Below are 25025 nucleotides of genomic sequence, written 5' to 3' on the forward strand. Positions count from 1 at the left end.
GATTCCGATTGCGCAAAGTGTGTGGTCTTGTTTTCCTGTCTATGTTTGGTCGGTCTCGTAAGAGGTTGAATGTAACGAATGGGTGGGAAAGAGTAAGGGGCAGCGGCTGTGTGGAACGAAAACACAATTCCTCAGGGGGTGTGAGCGTTTCGAGATGAATCGTATATAAGTTACACTTGGTTGTCAGTGACCGTGTGGCATGATGGATAAGGCGTCGGACTTCGGATCCGAAGATTGCAGGTTCGAATCCTGTCACGGCCGTGTTTTTCCAGTTCTGAAAAACAAACATACCGTTTTAATGTAGCAATTGTGCAGTACGAAACCGTCTGAATGTTGCTGTTGACCATTTTGTGCTTGGAGATGGTCTTGAGCTTGAAACACACACAAGAAGACCGGTGTTAACTAGCGAAATGGTCGGCAGAGTGCCCTCACAGCGAGGTTCGACTGGCACTTGCACATCTAAAACAACGTCGGAAAGTAACTCGTTCGGCTTTTGAGTCACGTCAAGTATGTGTGTTAATTTTGACGCCGCTAGCTCTGCAGATTGTCATGCAATTCCTTTACCTCTCAGAAATGATTATGAAATAAAAGTGAAGTACGTGACGAGTGTGACGTTAGGAAAACATTAGGCAGCATGGAGAGATTCTGTATGGGACCAACCAACCCAAACGAGTACTGTGTGATCTGCTACCCAGCAGGTACCCAACGAGGCAGCACGGCTAGCTCAGTCGGTAGAGCATGAGACTCTTAATCATAGGGTCGTGGGTTCGAGCCCTACCCTGGGCGGAACGGAATTTTTCTCCTCTGCAGATGTAAATTACCGATGTTCTGATTAACGTGATGTAATGGAAATAGCAACTTTAAAATTTGCCTACGTCTCCATCAGTCGCAAGAAAACTGTATATGAAGGTGAAGGTGACTTTGTAGACATGTGTGAAAGTCATGTTCTGAAGTGCAGGTGATTTTGTTTGGAGAGAACATCGGCTACGTGTCAGATGTGTATCCAAGCAGTAATGGGTCGCTATAGCTGCAAATGTTAGTGAAAAAAATGAAGTGTTGTCAGCTGAAGTCTGAAGATTCAGACGACCGTACGGACGAAGTACGCAAAAGTTCCGCTAGGCCGCGCCTCTTTAGCTCAGTGGTAGAGCACTGGTCTAGTAAACCAGGAGTCGTGAGTTCCATCCTTACAGGAGGAAGACGAATTTTGGAAATCAGTTGCGCGTCATGGCCGTATACGTCATGGCCGTATAGCAAACAGTATCTGTGATGGCGAACAATTAGCGTGAGGCGTTTTATTAAGAATTACTCTCAGATGTGATTAAGGCGAATGGCGCTGATAAAGCATTTGCCAAAGCGGTACGGCATAAGGTGGGACGAGGCATTCTGAATTACATTTTATAGATGTATTTCTCACAAATGTCTGAGCCTCTCGCGGTCGTCGTCGTCGTCGTCGTCGTCGTCGTCGTCGTCGCCGCCGCCGCTTCTGCAGAATTAGCAAATGGCCATCGTAGCGAATGCGGCGAGGGACACCCTGCCATCGATTCCGATTGCGCAAAGTGTGTGGTCTTGTTTTCCTGTCTATGTTTGGTCGGTCTCGTAAGAGGTTGAATGTAACGAATGGGTGGGAAAGAGTAAGGGGCAGCGGCTGTGTGGAACGAAAACACAATTCCTCAGGGGGTGTGAGCGTTTCGAGATGAATCGTATATAAGTTATACTTGGTCGTCAGTGACCGTGTGGCCTAATGGATAAGGCGTCGGACTTCGGATCCGAAGATTGCAGGTTCGAATCCTGTCACGGTCGTGTTTTTCCAGTTCTGAGAAACAAACATACCGTTTTAATGTAGCAATTGTGCAGTACGAAACCGTCTGAATGTTGCTGTTGACCATTTTGTGCTTGGAGATGATCTTGAGCTTGAAACACACACAAGAAGACCGGTGTTAACTAGCGAAATGGTCGGCAGAGTGCCCTCACCGCGATGTTTGACTGGCACTTGCACATCTAAAACAACGTCGGAAAGTAACTCGTTCGGCTTTTGAGTCACGTCAAGTATGTGTGTTAATTTTGACGCCGCTAGCTCTGCAGATTGTCATGCAATTCCTTTACCTCTCAGAAATGATTATGAAATAAAAGTGAAGTATGTGACGAGTGTGACGTTATGGAAACATTAGGCAGCATGGAGAGATTCTGTATGGGACCAACCAACCCAAACGAGTACTGTGTGATCTGCTACCGAGCAGGTACCCAACGAGGCAGCACGGCTAGCTCAGTCGGTAGAGCATGAGGCTCTTAATCATAGGGTCGAGGGTTCGAGCCCTACCCTGGGCGGAACGGAATTTTTCTCCGCTGCAGATGTAAATTACCGATTTTCTGATTAACGTGATGTAATGGAAATAGTAACTTTAAAATTTGCCTACGTCTCCATCAGTCGCAAGAAAACTGTATTTGAAGGTGAAGGTGATTTTGTAGACATGTGAAAGTCATGTTCTGAAGTGCAGGTGATTGTGTTTGGAGAGAACATCGGCTACATGTCAGATGTGTATCCAAGCAGTAATGGGTCGCCATAGCTGCAAATATTAGTGAAAAATATGAAGTGTTGTCAGCTGAAGTCTGAAGATTCAGACGACCGTACGGACGAAGTACGCAAAAGTTCCGCTAGGCCGCGCCTCTTTAGCTCAGTGGTAGAGCACTGGTCTAGTAAACCAGGAGTCGTGAGTTCCATCCTCACAGGAGGAAGATGGATTTTGGAAATCAGTTGCGCGTCATGGCCGTATAGCAAACAGTATCTGTGATGGCGAACAATTAGCGTGAGGAGTTTTATTAAGAATTACTCTCAGATGTGATTAAGGCGAATGGCGCTGATAAAGCATTTGCCAAAGCGGTACGGCATAAGGTGGGACGAGGCAGTGTGAATTACATTTTGTGTCGTCGTCGTCGTCGTCGTCGTCGTCGTCGTCGTCGTCGTCGTCGTCGCCGCCGCCGCTTCTGCAGAAGTAGCAAATGGCCATCGTAGCAAATGCGGCGAGGGACACCCTGCCATCGATTCCGATTGCGCAAAGTGTGTGGTCTTTTTTTCCTGTCTATGTTTGGTCGGTCTCGTAAGAGGTTGAATGTAACGAATGGGTGGGAAAGAGTAAGGGGCAGCGGCTGTGTGGAACGAAAACACAATTCCTCAGGGGGTGTGAGCGTTTCGAGATGAATCGTATATAAGTTATACTTGGTCGTCAGTGACCGTGTGGCCTAATGGATAAGGCGTCGGACTTCGGATCGGAAGATTGCAGGTTTGAATCCTGTCACGGTCGTGTTTTTCCAGTTCTGAGAAACAAACATACCGTTTTAATGTAGCAATTGTGCAGTACGAAACCGTCTGAATGTTGCTGTTGACCATTTTGTGCTTGGAGATGGTCTTGAGCTTGAAACACACACAAGAAGACCGGTGTTAACTAGCGAAATGGTCGGCAGAGTGCCCTCACCGCGATGTTTGACTGGCACTTGCACATCTAAAACAACGTCGGAAAGTAACTCGTTCGGCTTTTGAGTCACGTCAAGTATGTGTGTTAATTTTGACGCCGCTAGCTCTGCAGATTGTCATGCAATTCCTTTACCTCTCAGAAATGATTATGAAATAAAAGTGAAGTATGTGACGAGTGTGACGTTATGGAAACATTAGGCAGCATGGAGAGATTCTGTATGGGACCAACCAACCCAAACGAGTACTGTGTGATCTGCTACCCAGCAGGTACCCAACGAGGCAGCACGGCTAGCTCAGTCGGTAGAGCATGAGACTCTTAATCATAGGGTCGAGGGTTCGAGCCCTACCCTGGGCGGAACGGAATTTTTCTCCGCTGCAGATGTAAATTACCGATTTTCTGATTAACGTGATGTAATGGAAATAGTAACTTTAAAATTTGCCTACGTCTCCATCAGTCGCAAGAAAACTGTATTTGAAGGTGAAGGTGATTTTGTAGACATGTGAAAGTCATGTTCTGAAGTGCAGGTGATTGTGTTTGGAGAGAACATCGGCTACATGTCAGATGTGTATCCAAGCAGTAATGGGTCGCCATAGCTGCAAATATTAGTGAAAAATATGAAGTGTTGTCAGCTGAAGTCTGAAGATTCAGACGACCGTACGGACGAAGTACGCAAAAGTTCCGCTAGGCCGCGCCTCTTTAGCTCAGTGGTAGAGCACTGGTCTAGTAAACCAGGTGTCGTGAGTTCCATCCTCACAGGAGGAAGATGGATTTTGGAAATCAGTTGCGCGGCATGGCCGTATAGCAAACAGTATCTGTGATGGCGAACAATTAGCGTGAGGAGTTTTATTAAGAATTACTCTCAGATGTGATTAAGGCGAATGGCGCTGATAAAGCATTTGCCAAAGCGGTACGGCATAAGGTGGGACGAGGCAGTGTGAATTACATTTTATAGATGTATTTCTCACAAATCGCTGAGCCTCTCGCGGTCGTGTCGTCGTCGTCGTCGTCGTCGTCGTCGTCGTCGTCGTCGTCGCCGCCGCCGCTTCTGCAGAAGTAGCAAATGGCCATCGTAGCAAATGCGGCGAGGGACACCCTGCCATCGATTCCGATTGCGCAAAGTGTGTGGTCTTGTTTTCCTGTCTATGTTTGGTCGGTCTCGTAAGAGGTTGAATGTAACGAATGGGTGGGAAAGAGTAAGGGGCAGCGGCTGTGTGGAACGAAAACACAATTCCTCAGGGGGTGTGAGCGTTTCGAGATGAATCGTATATAAGTTATACTTGGTCGTCAGTGACCGTGTGGCCTAATGGATAAGGCGTCGGACTTCGGATCGGAAGATTGCAGGTTTGAATCCTGTCACGGTCGTGTTTTTCCAGTTCTGAGAAACAAACATACCGTTTTAATGTAGCAATTGTGCAGTACGAAACCGTCTGAATGTTGCTGTTGACCATTTTGTGCTTGGAGATGGTCTTGAGCTTGAAACACACACATGAAGACCGGTGTTAACTAGCGAAATGGTCGGCAGAGTGCCCTCACCGCGATGTTTGACTGGCACTTGCACATCTAAAACAACGTCGGAAAGTAACTCGTTCGGCTTTTGAGTCACGTCAAGTATGTGTGTTAATTTTGACGCCGCTAGCTCTGCAGATTGTCATGCAATTCCTTTACCTCTCAGAAATGATTATGAAATAAAAGTGAAGTATGTGACGAGTGTGACGTTAGGGAAACATTAGGCAGCATGGAGAGATTCTGTATGGGACCAACCAACCCAAACGAGTACTGTGTGATCTGCTACCCAGCAGGTACCCAACGAGGCAGCACGGCTAGCTCAGTCGGTAGAGCATGAGACTCTTAATCATAGGGTCGAGGGTTCGAGCCCTACCCTGGGCGGAACGGAATTTTTCTCCGCTGCAGATGTAAATTACCGATTTTCTGATTAACGTGATGTAATGGAAATAGTAACTTTAAAATTTGCCTACGTCTCCATCAGTCGCAAGAAAACTGTATTTGAAGGTGAAGGTGATTTTGTAGACATGTGAAAGTCATGTTCTGAAGTGCAGGTGATTGTGTTTGGAGAGAACATCGGCTACATGTCAGATGTGTATCCAAGCAGTAATGGGTCGCCATAGCTGCAAATATTAGTGAAAAATATGAAGTGTTGTCAGCTGAAGTCTGAAGATTCAGACGACCGTACGGACGAAGTACGCAAAAGTTCCGCTAGGCCGCGCCTCTTTAGCTCAGTGGTAGAGCACTGGTCTAGTAAACCAGGAGTCGTGAGTTCCATCCTCACAGGAGGAAGATGGATTTTGGAAATCAGTTGCGCGTCATGGCCGTATAGCAAACAGTATCTGTGATGGCGAACAATTAGCGTGAGGAGTTTTATTAAGAATTACTCTCAGATGTGATTAAGGCGAATGGCGCTGATAAAGCATTTGCCAAAGCGGTACGGCATAAGGTGGGACGAGGCAGTGTGAATTACATTTTATAGATGTATTTCTCACAAATCGCTGAGCCTCTCGCGGTCGTGTCGTCGTCGTCGTCGTCGTCGTCGTCGTCGTCGCCGCCGCCGCTTCTGCAGAAGTAGCAAATGGCCATCGTAGCAAATGCGGCGAGGGACACCCTGCCATCGATTCCGATTGCGCAAAGTGTGTGGTCTTTTTTTCCTGTCTATGTTTGGTCGGTCTCTTAAGAGGTTGAATGTAACGAATGGGTGGGAAAGAGTAAGGGGCAGCGGCTGTGTGGAACGAAAACACAATTCCTCAGGGGGTGTGAGCGTTTCGAGATGAATCGTATTTAAGTAATACTTGGTCGTCAGTGACCGTGTGGCCTAATGGATAAGGCGTCGGACTTCGGATCCGAAGATTGCAGGTTCGAATCCTGTCACGGTCGTGTTTTTCCAGTTCTGAGAAACAAACATACCGTTTTAATGTAGCAATTGTGCAGTACGAAACCGTCTGAATGTTGCTGTTGACCATTTTGTGCTTGGAGATGGTCTTGAGCTTGAAACACACACAAGAAGACCGGTGTTAACTAGCGAAATGGTCGGCAGAGTGCCCTCACCGCGAGGTTTGACTGGCACTTGCACATCTAAAACAACGTCGGAAAGTAACTCGTTCGGCTTTTGAGTCACGTCAAGTATGTTTGCTAATTTTGACGCCGCTAGCTCTGCAGATTGTCATGCAATTCCTTCACCTCTCAGAAATGATTATAAACTAAAAGTGAAGTACGTGACTAGTGTGACGTTCGGAAAACATTAGGCAGCATGTAGAGATTCTGTATGGGACCAACCAACCCAAACGAGTACTGTGTGATCTGCTACCCAGCAGGTACCCAACGAGGCAGCACGGCTAGCTCAGTCGGTAGAGCATGAGACTCTTAATCATAGGGTCGTGGGTTCGAGCCCTACCCTGGGCGGAACGGAATTTTTCTCCGCTGCAGATGTAAATTACCGATTTTCTGATTAACGTGATGTAATGGAAATAGCAACTTTAAAATTTGCCTACGTCTCAATCAGTCGCAAGAAAACTGTATTTGAAGGTGAAGGTGATTTTGTAGACATGTGAAAGTCATGTTCTGAAGTGCAGGTGGTTTTGTTTGGAGAGAACATCGGCTACGTGTCAGATGTGTAGCCAAGCAGTAATGTGTCGCCATAGCTGCTAATATTAGTCAAAAATATGAAGTGTTGTCAGCTGAAGTCTGATAATTCAGACGACCGTGCGGCGAAGTACGCAAAAGTTCCGCTAGGCCGCGCCTCTTTAGCTCAGTGGTAGAGCACTGGTCTAGTAAACCAGGAGTCGTGAGTTCCATCCTTACAGGAGGAAGACGAATTTTGGAAATCAGTTGCGCGTCATGGCCGTATAGCAAACAGTATCTGTGATGGCGAACAATTAGCGTGAGGCGTTTTATTAAGAATTACTCTCAGATGTGAGTAAGGCGAATGGCGCTGATAAAGCATTTGCCAAAGCGGTACGGCATAAGGTGGGACGAGGCATTCTGAATTACATTTTATAGATGTATTTCTCACAAATCTCTGAGCCTCTCGCGGTCGTCTTCGTCGTCGCCGCCGCCGCTTCTGCAGAATTAGCAAATGGCCATCGTAGCAAATGCGGCGAGGGACACCCTGCCATCGATTCCGATTGCGCAAAGTGTGTGGTCTTGTTTTCCTGTCTATGTTTGGTCGGTCTCGTAAGAGGTTGAATGTAACGAATGGGTGGGAAAGAGTAAGGGGCAGCGGCTGTGTGGAACGAAAACACAATTCCTCAGGGGGTGTGAGCGTTTCGAGATGAATCGTATATAAGTTATACTTGGTCGTCAGTGACCGTGTGGCCTAATGGATAAGGCGTCGGACTTCGGATCGGAAGATTGCAGGTTTGAATCCTGTCACGGTCGTGTTTTTCCAGTTCTGAGAAACAAACATACCGTTTTAATGTAGCAATTGTGCAGTACGAAACCGTCTGAATGTTGCTGTTGACCATTTTGTGCTTGGAGATGGTCTTGAGCTTGAAACACACACATGAAGACCGGTGTTAACTAGCGAAATGGTCGGCAGAGTGCCCTCACCGCGATGTTTGACTGGCACTTGCACATCTAAAACAACGTCGGAAAGTAACTCGTTCGGCTTTTGAGTCACGTCAAGTATGTGTGTTAATTTTGACGCCGCTAGCTCTGCAGATTGTCATGCAATTCCTTTACCTCTCAGAAATGATTATGAAATAAAAGTGAAGTATGTGACGAGTGTGACGTTAGGGAAACATTAGGCAGCATGGAGAGATTCTGTATGGGACCAACCAACCCAAACGAGTACTGTGTGATCTGCTACCCAGCAGGTACCCAACGAGGCAGCACGGCTAGCTCAGTCGGTAGAGCATGAGACTCTTAATCATAGGGTCGAGGGTTCGAGCCCTACCCTGGGCGGAACGGAATTTTTCTCCGCTGCAGATGTAAATTACCGATTTTCTGATTAACGTGATGTAATGGAAATAGTAACTTTAAAATTTGCCTACGTCTCCATCAGTCGCAAGAAAACTGTATTTGAAGGTGAAGGTGATTTTGTAGACATGTGAAAGTCATGTTCTGAAGTGCAGGTGATTGTGTTTGGAGAGAACATCGGCTACATGTCAGATGTGTATCCAAGCAGTAATGGGTCGCCATAGCTGCAAATATTAGTGAAAAATATGAAGTGTTGTCAGCTGAAGTCTGAAGATTCAGACGACCGTACGGACGAAGTACGCAAAAGTTCCGCTAGGCCGCGCCTCTTTAGCTCAGTGGTAGAGCACTGGTCTAGTAAACCAGGAGTCGTGAGTTCCATCCTCACAGGAGGAAGATGGATTTTGGAAATCAGTTGCGCGTCATGGCCGTATAGCAAACAGTATCTGTGATGGCGAACAATTAGCGTGAGGAGTTTTATTAAGAATTACTCTCAGATGTGATTAAGGCGAATGGCGCTGATAAAGCATTTGCCAAAGCGGTACGGCATAAGGTGGGACGAGGCAGTGTGAATTACATTTTATAGATGTATTTCTCACAAATCGCTGAGCCTCTCGCGGTCGTGTCGTCGTCGTCGTCGCCGCCGCCGCTTCTGCAGAAGTAGCAAATGGCCATCGTAGCAAATGCGGCGAGGGACACCCTGCCATCGATTCCGATTGCGCAAAGTGTGTGGTCTTTTTTTCCTGTCTATGTTTGGTCGGTCTCTTAAGAGGTTGAATGTAACGAATGGGTGGGAAAGAGTAAGGGGCAGCGGCTGTGTGGAACGAAAACACAATTCCTCAGGGGGTGTGAGCGTTTCGAGATGAATCGTATTTAAGTAATACTTGGTCGTCAGTGACCGTGTGGCCTAATGGATAAGGCGTCGGACTTCGGATCCGAAGATTGCAGGTTCGAATCCTGTCACGGTCGTGTTTTTCCAGTTCTGAGAAACAAACATACCGTTTTAATGTAGCAATTGTGCAGTACGAAACCGTCTGAATGTTGCTGTTGACCATTTTGTGCTTGGAGATGGTCTTGAGCTTGAAACACACACAAGAAGACCGGTGTTAACTAGCGAAATGGTCGGCAGAGTGCCCTCACCGCGAGGTTTGACTGGCACTTGCACATCTAAAACAACGTCGGAAAGTAACTCGTTCGGCTTTTGAGTCACGTCAAGTATGTGTGCTAATTTTGACGCCGCTAGCTCTGCAGATTGTCATGCAATTCCTTCACCTCTCAGAAATGATTATAAACTAAAAGTGAAGTACGTGACTAGTGTGACGTTCGGAAAACATTAGGCAGCATGTAGAGATTCTGTATGGGACCAACCAACCCAAACGAGTACTGTGTGATCTGCTACCCAGCAGGTACCCAACGAGGCAGCACGGCTAGCTCAGTCGGTAGAGCATGAGACTCTTAATCATAGGGTCGTGGGTTCGAGCCCTACCCTGGGCGGAACGGAATTTTTCTCCGCTGCAGATGTAAATTACCGATTTTCTGATTAACGTGATGTAATGGAAATAGCAACTTTAAAATTTGCCTACGTCTCAATCAGTCGCAAGAAAACTGTATTTGAAGGTGAAGGTGATTTTGTAGACATGTGAAAGTCATGTTCTGAAGTGCAGGTGGTTTTGTTTGGAGAGAACATCGGCTACGTGTCAGATGTGTAGCCAAGCAGTAATGTGTCGCCATAGCTGCTAATATTAGTCAAAAATATGAAGTGTTGTCAGCTGAAGTCTGATAATTCAGACGACCGTGCGGCGAAGTACGCAAAAGTTCCGCTAGGCCGCGCCTCTTTAGCTCAGTGGTAGAGCACTGGTCTAGTAAACCAGGAGTCGTGAGTTCCATCCTTACAGGAGGAAGACGAATTTTGGAAATCAGTTGCGCGTCATGGCCGTATAGCAAACAGTATCTGTGATGGCGAACAATTAGCGTGAGGCGTTTTATTAAGAATTACTCTCAGATGTGAGTAAGGCGAATGGCGCTGATAAAGCATTTGCCAAAGCGGTACGGCATAAGGTGGGACGAGGCATTCTGAATTACATTTTATAGATGTATTTCTCACAAATCTCTGAGCCTCTCGCGGTCGTCTTCGTCGTCGCCGCCGCCGCTTCTGCAGAATTAGCAAATGGCCATCGTAGCAAATGCGGCGAGGGACACCCTGCCATCGATTCCGATTGCGCAAAGTGTGTGGTCTTGTTTTCCTGTCTATGTTTGGTCGGTCTCGTAAGAGGTTGAATGTAACGAATGGGTGGGAAAGAGTAAGGGGCAGCGGCTGTGTGGAACGAAAACACAATTCCTCAGGGGGTGTGAGTGTTTCGAGATGAATCGTATATAAGTAATACTTGGTCGTCAGTGACCGTGTGGCCTAATGGATAAGGCGTCGGACTTCGGATCCGAAGATTGCAGGTTCGAATCCTGTCACGGTCGTGTTTTTCCAGTTCTGAGAAATAAACATACCGTTTTAATGTAGCAATTGTGCAGTACGAAACCGTCTGAATGTTGCTGTTGACCATTTTGTGCTTGGAGATGGTCTTGAGCTTGAAACACACACAAGAAGACCGGTGTTAACTAGCGAAATGGTCGGCAGAGTGCCCTCACCGCGAGGTTTGACTGGCACTTGCACATCTAAAACAACGTCGGAAAGTAACTCGTTCGGCTTTTGAGTCACGTCAAGTATGTGTGTTAATTTTGACGCCGCTAGCTCTGCAGATTGTCATGCAATTCCTTTACCTCTCAGAAATGATTATGAAATAAAAGTGAAGTACGTGACGAGTGTGACGTTAGGAAAACATTAGGCAGCATGGAGAGATTCTGTATGGGACCAACCAACCCAAACGAGTACCGTGTGATCTGCTACCCAGCAGGTACGCATCGAGGCAGCACGGCTAGCTCAGTCGGTAGAGCATGAGACTCTTAATCATAGGGTCGTGGGTTCGAGCCCTACCCTGGGCGGAACGGAATTTTTCTCCGCTGCAGAAGTAAATTACCGATGTTCTGATTAACGTGATGTAATGGAAATAGCAACTTTAAAATTTGCCTACGTCTCCATCAGTCGCAAGAAAACTGTATATGAAGGTGAGGGTGACTTTGTAGACATGTGTGAAAGTCATGTTCTGAAGTGCAGGTGATTTTGTTTGGAGAGAACATCGGCTACGTGTCAGATGTGTATCCAAGCAGTAATGGGTCGCTATAGCTGCAAATGTTAGTGAAAAATATGAAGTGTTGTCAGCTGAAGTCTGAAGATTCAGACGACCGTACGGACGAAGTACGCAAATGTTCCGCTAGGTCGCGCCTCTTTAGCTCAGTGGTAGAGCACTGGTCTAGTAAACCAGGAGTCGTGAGTTCCATCCTTACAGGAGGAAGACGAATTTTGGAAATCAGTTGCGCGTCATGGCCGTATACGTCATGGCCGTATAGCAAACAGTATCTGTGATGGCGAACAATTAGCGTGAGGCGTTTTATTAAGAATTACTCTCAGATGTGATTAAGGCGAATGGCGCTGATAAAGCATTTGCCAAAGCGGTACGGCATAAGGAGGGGCGAGGCATTCTGAATTACATTTTATAGATGTATTTCTCACAAATGTCTGAGCCTCTCGCGGTCGTCGTCGTCGTCGTCGTCGTCGTCGTCGTCGTCGTCGTCGTCGTCGTCGTCGTCGCCGCCGCCGCTTCTGCAGAATTAGCAAATGGCCATCGTAGCAAATGCGGCGAGGGACACCCTGCCATCGATTCCGATTGCGCAAAGTGTGTGGTCTTGTTTTCCTGTCTATGTTTGGTCGGTCTCGTAAGAGGTTGAATGTAACGAATGGGTGGGAAAGAGTAAGGGGCAGCGGCTGTGTGGAACGAAAACACAATTCCTCAGGGGGTGTGAGCGTTTCGAGATGAATCGTATATAAGTTATACTTGGTCGTCAGTGACCGTGTGGCCTAATGGATAAGGCGTCGGACTTCGGATCGGAAGATTGCAGGTTTGAATCCTGTCACGGTCGTGTTTTTCCAGTTCTGAGAAACAAACATACCGTTTCTAATGTAGCAATTGTGCAGTACGAAACCGTCTGAATGTTGCTGTTGACCATTTTGTGCTTGGAGATGGTCTTGAGCTTGAAACACACACAAGAAGACCGGTGTTAACTAGCGAAATGGTCGGCAGAGTGCCCTCACCGCGATGTTTGACTGGCACTTGCACATCTAAAACAACGTCGGAAAGTAACTCGTTCGGCTTTTGAGTCACGTCAAGTATGTGTGTTAATTTTGACGCCGCTAGCTCTGCAGATTGTCATGCAATTCCTTTACCTCTCAGAAATGATTATGAAATAAAAGTGAAGTATGTGACGAGTGTGACGTTAGGGAAACATTAGGCAGCATGGAGAGATTCTGTATGGGACCAACCAACCCAAACGAGTACTGTGTGATCTGCTACCGAGCAGGTACCCAACGAGGCAGCACGGCTAGCTCAGTCGGTAGAGCATGAGACTCTTAATCATAGGGTCGAGGGTTCGAGCCCTACCCTGGGCGGAACGGAATTTTTCTCCGCTGCAGATGTAAATTACCGATTTTCTGATTAACGTGATGTAATGGAAATAGTAACTTTAAAATTTGCCTACGTCTCCATCAGTCGCAAGAAAACTGTATTTGAAGGTGAAGGTGATTTTGTAGACATGTGAAAGTCATGTTCTGAAGTGCAGGTGATTGTGTTTGGAGAGAACATCGGCTACATGTCAGATGTGTATCCAAGCAGTAATGGGTCGCCATAGCTGCAAATATTAGTGAAAAATATGAAGTGTTGTCAGCTGAAGTCTGAAGATTCAGACGACCGTACGGACGAAGTACGCAAAAGTTCCGCTAGGCCGCGCCTCTTTAGCTCAGTGGTAGAGCACTGGTCTAGTAAACCAGGAGTCGTGAGTTCCATCCTCACAGGAGGAAGATGGATTTTGGAAATCAGTTGCGCGTCATGGCCGTATAGCAAACAGTATCTGTGATGGCGAACAATTAGCGTGAGGAGTTTTATTAAGAATTACTCTCAGATGTGATTAAGGCGAATGGCGCTGATAAAGCATTTGCCAAAGCGGTACGGCATAAGGTGGGACGAGGCAGTGTGAATTACATTTTATAGATGTATTTCTCACAAATCGCTGAGCCTCTCGCGGTCGTGTCGTCGTCGTCGTCGTCGTCGTCGTCGTCGTCGTCGCCGCCGCCGCTTCTGCAGAAGTAGCAAATGGCCATCGTAGCAAATGCGGCGAGGGACACCCTGCCATCGATTCCGATTGCGCAAAGTGTGTGGTCTTTTTTTCCTGTCTATGTTTGGTCGGTCTCTTAAGAGGTTGAATGTAACGAATGGGTGGGAAAGAGTAAGGGGCAGCGGCTGTGTGGAACGAAAACACAATTCCTCAGGGGGTGTGAGCGTTTCGAGATGAATCGTATTTAAGTAATACTTGGTCGTCAGTGACCGTGTGGCCTAATGGATAAGGCGTCGGACTTCGGATCCGAAGATTGCAGGTTCGAATCCTGTCACGGTCGTGTTTTTCCAGTTCTGAGAAACAAACATACCGTTTTAATGTAGCAATTGTGCAGTACGAAACCGTCTGAATGTTGCTGTTGACCATTTTGTGCTTGGAGATGGTCTTGAGCTTGAAACACACACAAGAAGACCGGTGTTAACTAGCGAAATGGTCGGCAGAGTGCCCTCACCGCGATGTTTGACTGGCACTTGCACATCTAAAACAACGTCGGAAAGTAACTCGTTCGGCTTTTGAGTCACGTCAAGTATGTGTGTTAATTTTGACGCCGCTAGCTCTGCAGATTGTCATGCAATTCCTTTACCTCTCAGAAATGATTATGAAATAAAAGTGAAGTATGTGACGAGTGTGACGTTAGGGAAACATTAGGCAGCATGGAGAGATTCTGTATGGGACCAACCAACCCAAACGAGTACTGTGTGATCTGCTACCCAGCAGGTACCCAACGAGGCAGCACGGCTAGCTCAGTCGGTAGAGCATGAGACTCTTAATCATAGGGTCGAGGGTTCGAGCCCTACCCTGGGCGGAACGGAATTTTTCTCCGCTGCAGATGTAAATTACCGATTTTCTGATTAACGTGATGTAATGGAAATAGTAACTTTAAAATTTGCCTACGTCTCCATCAGTCGCAAGAAAACTGTATTTGAAGGTGAAGGTGATTTTGTAGACATGTGAAAGTCATGTTCTGAAGTGCAGGTGATTGTGTTTGGAGAGAACATCGGCTACATGTCAGATGTGTATCCAAGCAGTAATGGGTCGCCATAGCTGCAAATATTAGTGAAAAATATGAAGTGTTGTCAGCTGAAGTCTGAAGATTCAGACGACCGTACGGACGAAGTACGCAAAAGTTCCGCTAGGCCGCGCCTCTTTAGCTCAGTGGTAGAGCACTGGTCTAGTAAACCAGGAGTCGTGAGTTCCATCCTCACAGGAGGAAGATGGATTTTGGAAATCAGTTGCGCGTCATGGCCGTATAGCAAACAGTATCTGTGATGGCGAACAATTAGCGTGAGGAGTTTTATTAAGAATTACTCTCAGATGTGATTAAGGCGAATGGCGCTGATAAAGCATTTGCCAAAGCGGTACGGCATAAGGAGGGGCGAGGCATTCTGAATTACATTTTATAGATGTATTTCTCACAAATGTCTGAGCCTCTCGCGGTCGTCGTCGTCGTCGTCGTCGTCGTCGTCGTCGTCGTCGTCGTCGCCGCCGCCGCTTCTGCAGAATTAGCAAATGGCCATCGTAGCAAATGCGGCGAGGGACACCCTGCCATCGATTCCGATTGCGCAAAGTGTGTGGTCTTGTTTTCCTGTCTATGTTTGGTCGGTCTCGTAAGAGGTTGAATGTAACGAATGGGTGGGAAAGAGTAAGGGGCAGCGGCTGTGTGGAACGAAAACACAATTCCTCAGGGGGTGTGAGCGTTTCGAGATGAATCGTATATAAGTTATACTTGGTCGTCAGTGACCGTGTGGCCTAATGGATAAGGCGTCGGACTTCGGATCGGAAGATTGCAGGTTTGAATCCTGTCACGGTCGTGTTTTTCCAGTTCTGAGAAACAAACATACCGTTTCTAATGTAGCAATTGTGCAGTACGAAACCGTCTGAATGTTGCTGTTGACCATTTTGTGCTTGGAGATGGTCTTGAGCTTGAAACACACACAAGAAGACCGGTGTTAACTAGCGAAATGGTCGGCAGAGTGCCCTCACCGCGATGTTTGACTGGCACTTGCACATCTAAAACAACGTCGGAAAGTAACTCGTTCGGCTTTTGAGTCACGTCAAGTATGTGTGTTAATTTTGACGCCGCTAGCTCTGCAGATTGTCATGCAATTCCTTTACCTCTCAGAAATGATTATGAAATAAAAGTGAAGTATGTGACGAGTGTGACGTTAGGGAAACATTAGGCAGCATGGAGAGATTCTGTATGGGACCAACCAACCCAAACGAGTACTGTGTGATCTGCTACCGAGCAGGTACCCAACGAGGCAGCACGGCTAGCTCAGTCGGTAGAGCATGAGACTCTTAATCATAGGGTCGAGGGTTCGAGCCCTACCCTGGGCGGAACGGAATTTTTCTCCGCTGCAGATGTAAATTACCGATTTTCTGATTAACGTGATGTAATGGAAATAGTAACTTTAAAATTTGCCTACGTCTCCATCAGTCGCAAGAAAACTGTATTTGAAGGTGAAGGTGATTTTGTAGACATGTGAAAGTCATGTTCTGAAGTGCAGGTGATTGTGTTTGGAGAGAACATCGGCTACATGTCAGATGTGTATCCAAGCAGTAATGGGTCGCCATAGCTGCAAATATTAGTGAAAAATATGAAGTGTTGTCAGCTGAAGTCTGAAGATTCAGACGACCGTACGGACGAAGTACGCAAAAGTTCCGCTAGGCCGCGCCTCTTTAGCTCAGTGGTAGAGCACTGGTCTAGTAAACCAGGAGTCGTGAGTTCCATCCTCACAGGAGGAAGATGGATTTTGGAAATCAGTTGCGCGTCATGGCCGTATAGCAAACAGTATCTGTGATGGCGAACAATTAGCGTGAGGAGTTTTATTAAGAATTACTCTCAGATGTGATTAAGGCGAATGGCGCTGATAAAGCATTTGCCAAAGCGGTACGGCATAAGGTGGGACGAGGCAGTGTGAATTACATTTTATAGATGTATTTCTCACAAATCGCTGAGCCTCTCGCGGTCGTGTCGTCGTCGTCGTCGTCGTCGTCGTCGTCGTCGCCGCCGCCGCTTCTGCAGAAGTAGCAAATGGCCATCGTAGCAAATGCGGCGAGGGACACCCTGCCATCGATTCCGATTGCGCAAAGTGTGTGGTCTTTTTTTCCTGTCTATGTTTGGTCGGTCTCTTAAGAGGTTGAATGTAACGAATGGGTGGGAAAGAGTAAGGGGCAGCGGCTGTGTGGAACGAAAACACAATTCCTCAGGGGGTGTGAGCGTTTCGAGATGAATCGTATTTAAGTAATACTTGGTCGTCAGTGACCGTGTGGCCTAATGGATAAGGCGTCGGACTTCGGATCCGAAGATTGCAGGTTCGAATCCTGTCACGGTCGTGTTTTTCCAGTTCTGAGAAACAAACATACCGTTTTAATGTAGCAATTGTGCAGTACGAAACCGTCTGAATGTTGCTGTTGACCATTTTGTGCTTGGAGATGGTCTTGAGCTTGAAACACACACAAGAAGACCGGTGTTAACTAGCGAAATGGTCGGCAGAGTGCCCTCACCGCGATGTTTGACTGGCACTTGCACATCTAAAACAACGTCGGAAAGTAACTCGTTCGGCTTTTGAGTCACGTCAAGTATGTGTGTTAATTTTGACGCCGCTAGCTCTGCAGATTGTCATGCAATTCCTTTACCTCTCAGAAATGATTATGAAATAAAAGTGAAGTATGTGACGAGTGTGACGTTAGGGAAACATTAGGCAGCATGGAGAGATTCTGTATGGGACCAACCAACCCAAACGAGTACTGTGTGATCTGCTACCCAGCAGGTACCCAACGAGGCAGCACGGCTAGCTCAGTCGGTAGAGCATGAGACTCTTAATCATAGGGTCGAGGGTTCGAGCCCTACCCTGGGCGGAACGGAATTTTTCTCCGCTGCAGATGTAAATTACCGATTTTCTGATTAACGTGATGTAATGGAAATAGTAACTTTAAAATTTGCCTACGTCTCCATCAGTCGCAAGAAAACTGTATTTGAAGGTGAAGGTGATTTTGTAGACATGTGAAAGTCATGTTCTGAAGTGCAGGTGATTGTGTTTGGAGAGAACATCGGCTACATGTCAGATGTGTATCCAAGCAGTAATGGGTCGCCATAGCTGCAAATATTAGTGAAAAATATGAAGTGTTGTCAGCTGAAGTCTGAAGATTCAGACGACCGTACGGACGAAGTACGCAAAAGTTCCGCTAGGCCGCGCCTCTTTAGCTCAGTGGTAGAGCACTGGTCTAGTAAACCAGGAGTCGTGAGTTCCATCCTCACAGGAGGAAGATGGATTTTGGAAATCAGTTGCGCGTCATGGCCGTATAGCAAACAGTATCTGTGATGGCGAACAATTAGCGTGAGGAGTTTTATTAAGAATTACTCTCAGATGTGATTAAGGCGAATGGCGCTGATAAAGCATTTGCCAAAGCGGTACGGCATAAGGAGGGGCGAGGCATTCTGAATTACATTTTATAGATGTATTTCTCACAAATGTCTGAGCCTCTCGCGGTCGTCGTCGTCGTCGTCGTCGTCGTCGTCGTCGCCGCCGCCGCTTCTGCAGAATTAGCAAATGGCCATCGTAGCAAATGCGGCGAGGGACACCCTGCCATCGATTCCGATTGCGCAAAGTGTGTGGTCTTGTTTTCCTGTCTATGTTTGGTCGGTCTCGTAAGAGGTTGAATGTAACGAATGGGTGGGAAAGAGTAAGGGGCAGCGGCTGTGTGGAACGAAAACACAATTCCTCAGGGGGTGTGAGCGTTTCGAGATGAATCGTATATAAGTTATACTTGGTCGTCAGTGACCGTGTGGCCTAATGGATAAGGCGTCGGACTTCGGATCGGAAGATTGCAGGTTTGAATCCTGTCACGGTCGTGTTTTTCCAGTTCTGAGAAACAAACATACCGTTTCTAATGTAGCAATTGTGCAGTACGAAACCGTCTGAATGTTGCTGTTGACCATTTTGTGCTTGGAGATGGTCTTGAGCTTGAAACACACACAAGAAGACCGGTGTTAACTAGCGAAATGGTCGGCAGAGTGCCCTCACCGCGATGTTTGACTGGCACTTGCACATCTAAAACAACGTCGGAAAGTAACTCGTTCGGCTTTTGAGTCACGTCAAGTATGTGTGTTAATTTTGACGCCGCTAGCTCTGCAGATTGTCATGCAATTCCTTTACCTCTCAGAAATGATTATGAAATAAAAGTGAAGTATGTGACGAGTGTGACGTTAGGGAAACATTAGGCAGCATGGAGAGATTCTGTATGGGACCAACCAACCCAAACGAGTACTGTGTGATCTGCTACCGAGCAGGTACCCAACGAGGCAGCACGGCTAGCTCAGTCGGTAGAGCATGAGACTCTTAATCATAGGGTCGAGGGTTCGAGCCCTACCCTGGGCGGAACGGAATTTTTCTCCGCTGCAGATGTAAATTACCGATTTTCTGATTAACGTGATGTAATGGAAATAGTAACTTTAAAATTTGCCTACGTCTCCATCAGTCGCAAGAAAACTGTATTTGAAGGTGAAGGTGATTTTGTAGACATGTGAAAGTCATGTTCTGAAGTGCAGGTGATTGTGTTTGGAGAGAACATCGGCTACATGTCAGATGTGTATCCAAGCAGTAATGGGTCGCCATAGCTGCAAATATTAGTGAAAAATATGAAGTGTTGTCAGCTGAAGTCTGAAGATTCAGACGACCGTACGGACGAAGTACGCAAAAGTTCCGCTAGGCCGCGCCTCTTTAGCTCAGTGGTAGAGCACTGGTCTAGTAAACCAGGAGTCGTGAGTTCCATCCTCACAGGAGGAAGATGGATTTTGGAAATCAGTTGCGCGTCATGGCCGTATAGCAAACAGTATCTGTGATGGCGAACAATTAGCGTGAGGAGTTTTATTAAGAATTACTCTCAGATGTGATTAAGGCGAATGGCGCTGATAAAGCATTTGCCAAAGCGGTACGGCATAAGGTGGGACGAGGCAGTGTGAATTACATTTTATAGATGTATTTCTCACAAATCGCTGAGCCTCTCGCGGTCGTGTCGTCGTCGTCGTCGTCGTCGTCGTCGTCGTCGCCGCCGCCGCTTCTGCAGAAGTAGCAAATGGCCATCGTAGCAAATGCGGCGAGGGACACCCTGCCATCGATTCCGATTGCGCAAAGTGTGTGGTCTTTTTTTCCTGTCTATGTTTGGTCGGTCTCTTAAGAGGTTGAATGTAACGAATGGGTGGGAAAGAGTAAGGGGCAGCGGCTGTGTGGAACGAAAACACAATTCCTCAGGGGGTGTGAGCGTTTCGAGATGAATCGTATTTAAGTAATACTTGGTCGTCAGTGACCGTGTGGCCTAATGGATAAGGCGTCGGACTTCGGATCCGAAGATTGCAGGTTCGAATCCTGTCACGGTCGTGTTTTTCCAGTTCTGAGAAACAAACATACCGTTTTAATGTAGCAATTGTGCAGTACGAAACCGTCTGAATGTTGCTGTTGACCATTTTGTGCTTGGAGATGGTCTTGAGCTTGAAACACACACAAGAAGACCGGTGTTAACTAGCGAAATGGTCGGCAGAGTGCCCTCACCGCGATGTTTGACTGGCACTTGCACATCTAAAACAACGTCGGAAAGTAACTCGTTCGGCTTTTGAGTCACGTCAAGTATGTGTGTTAATTTTGACGCCGCTAGCTCTGCAGATTGTCATGCAATTCCTTTACCTCTCAGAAATGATTATGAAATAAAAGTGAAGTATGTGACGAGTGTGACGTTAGGGAAACATTAGGCAGCATGGAGAGATTCTGTATGGGACCAACCAACCCAAACGAGTACTGTGTGATCTGCTACCCAGCAGGTACCCAACGAGGCAGCACGGCTAGCTCAGTCGGTAGAGCATGAGACTCTTAATCATAGGGTCGAGGGTTCGAGCCCTACCCTGGGCGGAACGGAATTTTTCTCCGCTGCAGATGTAAATTACCGATTTTCTGATTAACGTGATGTAATGGAAATAGTAACTTTAAAATTTGCCTACGTCTCCATCAGTCGCAAGAAAACTGTATTTGAAGGTGAAGGTGATTTTGTAGACATGTGAAAGTCATGTTCTGAAGTGCAGGTGATTGTGTTTGGAGAGAACATCGGCTACATGTCAGATGTGTATCCAAGCAGTAATGGGTCGCCATAGCTGCAAATATTAGTGAAAAATATGAAGTGTTGTCAGCTGAAGTCTGAAGATTCAGACGACCGTACGGACGAAGTACGCAAAAGTTCCGCTAGGCCGCGCCTCTTTAGCTCAGTGGTAGAGCACTGGTCTAGTAAACCAGGAGTCGTGAGTTCCATCCTCACAGGAGGAAGATGGATTTTGGAAATCAGTTGCGCGTCATGGCCGTATAGCAAACAGTATCTGTGATGGCGAACAATTAGCGTGAGGAGTTTTATTAAGAATTACTCTCAGATGTGATTAAGGCGAATGGCGCTGATAAAGCATTTGCCAAAGCGGTACGGCATAAGGTGGGACGAGGCAGTGTGAATTACATTTTATAGATGTATTTCTCACAAATCGCTGAGCCTCTCGCGGTCGTGTCGTCGTCGTCGTCGTCGTCGTCGTCGTCGTCGCCGCCGCCGCTTCTGCAGAAGTAGCAAATGGCCATCGTAGCAAATGCGGCGAGGGACACCCTGCCATCGATTCCGATTGCGCAAAGTGTGTGGTCTTTTTTTCCTGTCTATGTTTGGTCGGTCTCTTAAGAGGTTGAATGTAACGAATGGGTGGGAAAGAGTAAGGGGCAGCGGCTGTGTGGAACGAAAACACAATTCCTCAGGGGGTGTGAGCGTTTCGAGATGAATCGTATTTAAGTAATACTTGGTCGTCAGTGACCGTGTGGCCTAATGGATAAGGCGTCGGACTTCGGATCCGAAGATTGCAGGTTCGAATCCTGTCACGGTCGTGTTTTTCCAGTTCTGAGAAACAAACATACCGTTTTAATGTAGCAATTGTGCAGTACGAAACCGTCTGAATGTTGCTGTTGACCATTTTGTGCTTGGAGATGGTCTTGAGCTTGAAACACACACAAGAAGACCGGTGTTAACTAGCGAAATGGTCGGCAGAGTGCCCTCACCGCGATGTTTGACTGGCACTTGCACATCTAAAACAACGTCGGAAAGTAACTCGTTCGGCTTTTGAGTCACGTCAAGTATGTGTGTTAATTTTGACGCCGCTAGCTCTGCAGATTGTCATGCAATTCCTTTACCTCTCAGAAATGATTATGAAATAAAAGTGAAGTATGTGACGAGTGTGACGTTAGGGAAACATTAGGCAGCATGGAGAGATTCTGTATGGGACCAACCAACCCAAACGAGTACTGTGTGATCTGCTACCCAGCAGGTACCCAACGAGGCAGCACGGCTAGCTCAGTCGGTAGAGCATGAGACTCTTAATCATAGGGTCGAGGGTTCGAGCCCTACCCTGGGCGGAACGGAATTTTTCTCCGCTGCAGATGTAAATTACCGATTTTCTGATTAACGTGATGTAATGGAAATAGTAACTTTAAAATTTGCCTACGTCTCCATCAGTCGCAAGAAAACTGTATTTGAAGGTGAAGGTGATTTTGTAGACATGTGAAAGTCATGTTCTGAAGTGCAGGTGATTGTGTTTGGAGAGAACATCGGCTACATGTCAGATGTGTATCCAAGCAGTAATGGGTCGCCATAGCTGCAAATATTAGTGAAAAATATGAAGTGTTGTCAGCTGAAGTCTGAAGATTCAGACGACCGTACGGACGAAGTACGCAAAAGTTCCGCTAGGCCGCGCCTCTTTAGCTCAGTGGTAGAGCACTGGTCTAGTAAACCAGGAGTCGTGAGTTCCATCCTCACAGGAGGAAGATGGATTTTGGAAATCAGTTGCGCGTCATGGCCGTATAGCAAACAGTATCTGTGATGGCGAACAATTAGCGTGAGGAGTTTTATTAAGAATTACTCTCAGATGTGATTAAGGCGAATGGCGCTGATAAAGCATTTGCCAAAGCGGTACGGCATAAGGTGGGACGAGGCAGTGTGAATTACATTTTATAGATGTATTTCTCACAAATCGCTGAGCCTCTCGCGGTCGTGTCGTCGTCGTCGTCGTCGTCGTCGTCGTCGTCGTCGTCGTCGCCGCCGCCGCTTCTGCAGAAGTAGCAAATGGCCATCGTAGCAAATGCGGCGAGGGACACCCTGCCATCGATTCCGATTGCGCAAAGTGTGTGGTCTTTTTTTCCTGTCTATGTTTGGTCGGTCTCTTAAGAGGTTGAATGTAACGAATGGGTGGGAAAGAGTAAGGGGCAGCGGCTGTGTGGAACGAAAACACAATTCCTCAGGGGGTGTGAGCGTTTCGAGATGAATCGTATTTAAGTAATACTTGGTCGTCAGTGACCGTGTGGCCTAATGGATAAGGCGTCGGACTTCGGATCCGAAGATTGCAGGTTCGAATCCTGTCACGGTCGTGTTTTTCCAGTTCTGAGAAACAAACATACCGTTTTAATGTAGCAATTGTGCAGTACGAAACCGTCTGAATGTTGCTGTTGACCATTTTGTGCTTGGAGATGGTCTTGAGCTTGAAACACACACAAGAAGACCGGTGTTAACTAGCGAAATGGTCGGCAGAGTGCCCTCACCGCGAGGTTTGACTGGCACTTGCACATCTAAAACAACGTCGGAAAGTAACTCGTTCGGCTTTTGAGTCACGTCAAGTATGTGTGCTAATTTTGACGCCGCTAGCTCTGCAGATTGTCATGCAATTCCTTCACCTCTCAGAAATGATTATGAAATAAAAGTGAAGTACGTGACGAGTGTGACGTTAGGAAAACATTAGGCAGCATGGAGAGATTCTGTATGGGACCAACCAACCCAAACGAGTACTGTGTGATCTGCTACCCAGCAGGTACCCAACGAGGCAGCACGGCTAGCTCAGTCGGTAGAGCATGAGACTCTTAATCATAGGGTCGTGGGTTCGAGCCCTACCCTGGGCGGAACGGAATTTTTCTCCGCTGCAGATGTAAATTACCGATTTTCTGATTAACGTGATGTAATGGAAATAGCAACTTTAAAATTTGCCTACGTCTCAATCAGTCGCAAGAAAACTGTATTTGAAGGTGAAGGTGATTTTGTAGACATGTGAAAGTCATGTTCTGAAGTGCAGGTGGTTTTGTTTGGAGAGAACATCGGCTACGTGTCAGATGTGTAGCCAAGCAGTAACGTGTCGCCATAGCTGCTAATATTAGTCAAAAATATGAAGTGTTGTCAGCTGAAGTCTGATAATTCAGACGACCGTGCGGCGAAGTACGCAAAAGTTCCGCTAGGCCGCGCCTCTTTAGCTCAGTGGTAGAGCACTGGTCTAGTAAACCAGGAGTCGTGAGTTCCATCCTTACAGGAGGAAGACGAATTTTGGAAATCAGTTGCGCGTCATGGCTGTATAGCAAACAGTATCTGTGATGGCGAACAATTAGCGTGAGGCGTTTTATTAAGAATTACTCTCAGATGTGAGTAAGGCGAATGGCGCTGATAAAGCATTTGCCAAAGCGGTACGGCATAAGGTGGGACGAGGCATTCTGAATTACATTTTATAGATGTATTTCTCACAAATCTCTGAGCCTCTCGCGGTCGTCTTCGTCGTCGCCGCCGCCGCTTCTGCAGAATTAGCAAATGGCCATCGTAGCAAATGCGGCGAGGGACACCCTGCCATCGATTCCGATTGCGCAAAGTGTGTGGTCTTGTTTTCCTGTCTATGTTTGGTCGGTCTCGTAAGAGGTTGAATGTAACGAATGGGTGGGAAAGAGTAAGGGGCAGCGGCTGTGTGGAACGAAAACACAATTCCTCAGGGGGTGTGAGTGTTTCGAGATGAATCGTATATAAGTAATACTTGGTCGTCAGTGACCGTGTGGCCTAATGGATAAGGCGTCGGACTTCGGATCCGAAGATTGCAGGTTCGAATCCTGTCACGGTCGTGTTTTTCCAGTTCTGAGAAACAAACATACCGTTTTAATGTAGCAATTGTGCAGTACGAAACCGTCTGAATGTTGCTGTTGACCATTTTGTGCTTGGAGATGGTCTTGAGCTTGAAACACACACAAGAAGACCGGTGTTAACTAGCGAAATGGTCGGCAGAGTGCCCTCACCGCGAGGTTTGACTGGCACTTGCACATCTAAAACAACGTCGGAAAGTAACTCGTTCGGCTTTTGAGTCACGTCAAGTATGTGTGTTAATTTTGACGCCGCTAGCTCTGCAGATTGTCATGCAATTCCTTTACCTCTCAGAAATGATTATGAAATAAAAGTGAAGTACGTGACGAGTGTGACGTTAGGAAAACATTAGGCAGCATGGAGAGATTCTGTATGGGACCAACCAACCCAAACGAGTACCGT

At 46.9% G+C, this 25025-nt stretch overlaps 27 non-coding genes across 27 annotated transcripts; all 27 read left to right on the plus strand.

The window, feature by feature from the left end:
• The first annotated feature begins 1727 nt into the window (after positions 1-1727).
• Trnar-ucg (transfer RNA arginine (anticodon UCG)) lies at positions 1728-1800 on the plus strand. The gene has a single exon. It is a non-coding gene; the product is annotated as a tRNA-Arg (tRNA).
• An 861-nt stretch (positions 1801-2661) lies between these two features.
• Trnat-agu (transfer RNA threonine (anticodon AGU)) lies at positions 2662-2733 on the plus strand. Its single transcript has one exon. It is a non-coding gene; the product is annotated as a tRNA-Thr (tRNA).
• Positions 2734-3226: 493 nt separating this feature from the next.
• On the plus strand, positions 3227-3299 carry Trnar-ucg (transfer RNA arginine (anticodon UCG)). Its single transcript has one exon. It is a non-coding gene; the product is annotated as a tRNA-Arg (tRNA).
• An 861-nt stretch (positions 3300-4160) lies between these two features.
• Positions 4161-4232, plus strand: Trnat-agu (transfer RNA threonine (anticodon AGU)). Its single transcript has one exon. It is a non-coding gene; the product is annotated as a tRNA-Thr (tRNA).
• Positions 4233-4759: 527 nt separating this feature from the next.
• On the plus strand, positions 4760-4832 carry Trnar-ucg (transfer RNA arginine (anticodon UCG)). The gene has a single exon. It is a non-coding gene; the product is annotated as a tRNA-Arg (tRNA).
• An 861-nt stretch (positions 4833-5693) lies between these two features.
• Trnat-agu (transfer RNA threonine (anticodon AGU)) lies at positions 5694-5765 on the plus strand. Its single transcript has one exon. It is a non-coding gene; the product is annotated as a tRNA-Thr (tRNA).
• Positions 5766-6283: 518 nt separating this feature from the next.
• Positions 6284-6356, plus strand: Trnar-ucg (transfer RNA arginine (anticodon UCG)). The gene has a single exon. It is a non-coding gene; the product is annotated as a tRNA-Arg (tRNA).
• A 1427-nt stretch (positions 6357-7783) lies between these two features.
• On the plus strand, positions 7784-7856 carry Trnar-ucg (transfer RNA arginine (anticodon UCG)). The gene has a single exon. It is a non-coding gene; the product is annotated as a tRNA-Arg (tRNA).
• An 861-nt stretch (positions 7857-8717) lies between these two features.
• Positions 8718-8789, plus strand: Trnat-agu (transfer RNA threonine (anticodon AGU)). Its single transcript has one exon. It is a non-coding gene; the product is annotated as a tRNA-Thr (tRNA).
• A 500-nt stretch (positions 8790-9289) lies between these two features.
• On the plus strand, positions 9290-9362 carry Trnar-ucg (transfer RNA arginine (anticodon UCG)). The gene has a single exon. It is a non-coding gene; the product is annotated as a tRNA-Arg (tRNA).
• A 1427-nt stretch (positions 9363-10789) lies between these two features.
• On the plus strand, positions 10790-10862 carry Trnar-ucg (transfer RNA arginine (anticodon UCG)). The gene has a single exon. It is a non-coding gene; the product is annotated as a tRNA-Arg (tRNA).
• A 1487-nt stretch (positions 10863-12349) lies between these two features.
• Positions 12350-12422, plus strand: Trnar-ucg (transfer RNA arginine (anticodon UCG)). The gene has a single exon. It is a non-coding gene; the product is annotated as a tRNA-Arg (tRNA).
• Positions 12423-13284: 862 nt separating this feature from the next.
• Positions 13285-13356, plus strand: Trnat-agu (transfer RNA threonine (anticodon AGU)). The gene has a single exon. It is a non-coding gene; the product is annotated as a tRNA-Thr (tRNA).
• Positions 13357-13877: 521 nt separating this feature from the next.
• Trnar-ucg (transfer RNA arginine (anticodon UCG)) lies at positions 13878-13950 on the plus strand. The gene has a single exon. It is a non-coding gene; the product is annotated as a tRNA-Arg (tRNA).
• Positions 13951-14811: 861 nt separating this feature from the next.
• On the plus strand, positions 14812-14883 carry Trnat-agu (transfer RNA threonine (anticodon AGU)). Its single transcript has one exon. It is a non-coding gene; the product is annotated as a tRNA-Thr (tRNA).
• Positions 14884-15408: 525 nt separating this feature from the next.
• Positions 15409-15481, plus strand: Trnar-ucg (transfer RNA arginine (anticodon UCG)). The gene has a single exon. It is a non-coding gene; the product is annotated as a tRNA-Arg (tRNA).
• An 862-nt stretch (positions 15482-16343) lies between these two features.
• On the plus strand, positions 16344-16415 carry Trnat-agu (transfer RNA threonine (anticodon AGU)). Its single transcript has one exon. It is a non-coding gene; the product is annotated as a tRNA-Thr (tRNA).
• A 518-nt stretch (positions 16416-16933) lies between these two features.
• Trnar-ucg (transfer RNA arginine (anticodon UCG)) lies at positions 16934-17006 on the plus strand. The gene has a single exon. It is a non-coding gene; the product is annotated as a tRNA-Arg (tRNA).
• Positions 17007-17867: 861 nt separating this feature from the next.
• On the plus strand, positions 17868-17939 carry Trnat-agu (transfer RNA threonine (anticodon AGU)). The gene has a single exon. It is a non-coding gene; the product is annotated as a tRNA-Thr (tRNA).
• A 513-nt stretch (positions 17940-18452) lies between these two features.
• Positions 18453-18525, plus strand: Trnar-ucg (transfer RNA arginine (anticodon UCG)). Its single transcript has one exon. It is a non-coding gene; the product is annotated as a tRNA-Arg (tRNA).
• An 862-nt stretch (positions 18526-19387) lies between these two features.
• On the plus strand, positions 19388-19459 carry Trnat-agu (transfer RNA threonine (anticodon AGU)). Its single transcript has one exon. It is a non-coding gene; the product is annotated as a tRNA-Thr (tRNA).
• Positions 19460-19977: 518 nt separating this feature from the next.
• Positions 19978-20050, plus strand: Trnar-ucg (transfer RNA arginine (anticodon UCG)). The gene has a single exon. It is a non-coding gene; the product is annotated as a tRNA-Arg (tRNA).
• Positions 20051-20911: 861 nt separating this feature from the next.
• On the plus strand, positions 20912-20983 carry Trnat-agu (transfer RNA threonine (anticodon AGU)). Its single transcript has one exon. It is a non-coding gene; the product is annotated as a tRNA-Thr (tRNA).
• A 518-nt stretch (positions 20984-21501) lies between these two features.
• Positions 21502-21574, plus strand: Trnar-ucg (transfer RNA arginine (anticodon UCG)). The gene has a single exon. It is a non-coding gene; the product is annotated as a tRNA-Arg (tRNA).
• Positions 21575-22435: 861 nt separating this feature from the next.
• Positions 22436-22507, plus strand: Trnat-agu (transfer RNA threonine (anticodon AGU)). Its single transcript has one exon. It is a non-coding gene; the product is annotated as a tRNA-Thr (tRNA).
• Positions 22508-23034: 527 nt separating this feature from the next.
• Trnar-ucg (transfer RNA arginine (anticodon UCG)) lies at positions 23035-23107 on the plus strand. Its single transcript has one exon. It is a non-coding gene; the product is annotated as a tRNA-Arg (tRNA).
• A 1427-nt stretch (positions 23108-24534) lies between these two features.
• On the plus strand, positions 24535-24607 carry Trnar-ucg (transfer RNA arginine (anticodon UCG)). The gene has a single exon. It is a non-coding gene; the product is annotated as a tRNA-Arg (tRNA).
• The last annotated feature ends 418 nt before the right edge of the window (positions 24608-25025 follow it).

Source organism: Schistocerca gregaria, unplaced genomic scaffold (genome assembly GCF_023897955.1).
Source record: "Schistocerca gregaria isolate iqSchGreg1 unplaced genomic scaffold, iqSchGreg1.2 ptg000156l, whole genome shotgun sequence".
Taxonomy (NCBI): domain Eukaryota; kingdom Metazoa; phylum Arthropoda; class Insecta; order Orthoptera; family Acrididae; genus Schistocerca; species Schistocerca gregaria.